General features: G+C 40.2%; 1 pseudogene; it reads left to right on the top strand.

The window, feature by feature from the left end:
- The first annotated feature begins 74 nt into the window (after positions 1-74).
- LOC115063256 lies at positions 75-162 on the top strand (annotated as a pseudogene).
- Positions 163-1,845: the final 1,683 nt, after the last annotated feature.

Genomic DNA, 1,845 nt, shown 5'->3' with positions numbered 1-1,845 from the left:
CAGCTTCTGGCTATTATAAATAAGGCTGCAGTGAACATAGTGGAGCATGTGTCCTTATTACCAGTTGGAACATCATCGCTTCTCGGCCCTTTGGCTAAGATCAAGTGTAGTATTAACCATCTTCCTATCTATTTATTTTATATTTCTCTTCTGTTATTTTCTCCCTTTTTCATTTGTGCTCCTACTGTTCAGGTTAATTGAACCATCCATATTCTACAGTATCTTTCATGGACAAACATTTTTTAAATGTATTTATTTATTTAATGTGTATATGAGAGTGCTCATGAAGAGGCAAAAAGACAGCTTTCAAGAGTCGTTTCTTTCCTTCTACCATATGGGTTCCAGGGACTCAATTCAGGTGGTCGGTCAGGCTGAAAGGCAAGTGCCTTTGTCCCACAAGCCAACTCCTCCTTGGTGGCTTTTTACCTTAAAAAAAATGTTGGTATTGTAGAGGTAGCTTTAGAATTATACTGTATAACTTTCACTTAGCTCAGTGTACCTTGCGCTGATATGTCATACTACTTTGAGCTTTTCCTGGGGAGATGAACAAATGTCTATTTACCCCACACAGGGCACCAGCAACATATCAGAGAAGCTGAAGTCTAGCTTGGGAACTGTTGACTTCGATTAGAGCTACCTATAAGCCCATGGGCAATTTAACAGAAAATGACTTTTGTTCTCCTCCAGCAACTGTTAACTGCTTAAATATCCTTAGAGCAGGTTGGAGCCTCATGAATCCATTTTTCTAGCAACCATTAACTGTCTGTAAATCCTGGGGAGGGCAGGGCCTTGAAAGCCCCACTCCCCTAGTAACTGTTAACTCTTCTTAAATCCACAGGGAGGGGAGGAGCCTCATGAACTCCTCCTCCCATATTACTAAAAGTGGATGGACCCAATCCAGTGTAGTTCAGTTCAAGGGGACAATGACCATATCATGCTTGGAGTACAACATTTCACAACACCTATGTAGTATGAAGACCTTAGAACAGATCATTTCTTCTCTCCTGGACCTTGTACTATTGTCATTGCATTATTTCATTGCCATATTTTAAAAACACCTTGATTGAGAACTTCATACATGCACTAATGTGCTTAGATGGAATCCACCTGCTCTCCCCTCTCTCCAGTTCCTTCCATACTCTTCCCACCACTGTCCCCTCCCATCTACATTAGGTTTTTAAGCTCACCAAGTCCACGCACTGCTTGCTGTATGGGTATGAGTGTCGGGCCATCCACTGAAGCACAAGCAGCTAGTTTCTTAGGGGGTCACAATCCTGAAGAAAACTGACTCTCTTTCCCTGAGCAGTCTTTAATTGCCAATAACTCCTTAGCGTGTGGTGGGACTTGAGTTTCTCCACCATGCATACTAGGAATTTGCCTCACATGATCTTCTGCAGGGTTTATGTATGCAATTACAGATGTTGTTTTCTGGTCGTGACTGGACTGTTAACACACATGTACTGCCCTATATGCTGTCAACTCCATAATAAATTGTTGTATTAAAAGTTATGCCTAGTTACTGTCCTCTTTTATTCTCATTAGATTTTATGGACTTTAAATAGTTATAAATAACATCTTAAAATTGTGATATAATATATATAACAGAAACATACTTATAGTCTAAAATATACGGTTCAGTAGTGTGAAGTATATTCACACTGTTCTGTAAATATCTGGAACTTTTTCATTGTTCAACACCAAAACTGTAAAACTGTGCCCATTAAGTACCTTTCAGTCTGCCTCCATTATCCCCTGACTACTCTCATTCTCCCTTCTGTCTCTGTGAATTCTATTACTGAGGAGGCCTCAAAAGAGTGGCACTGTAGTACATGTTGTCTTGTGCCT

Source organism: Mus pahari, chromosome X (genome assembly GCF_900095145.1).
Source record: "Mus pahari chromosome X, PAHARI_EIJ_v1.1, whole genome shotgun sequence".
Taxonomy (NCBI): Eukaryota; Metazoa; Chordata; class Mammalia; order Rodentia; family Muridae; genus Mus; species Mus pahari.
The sequence above is the reverse complement of the archived record's forward strand: the minus strand, read 5'-3'. Positions and strand labels throughout refer to the sequence as shown.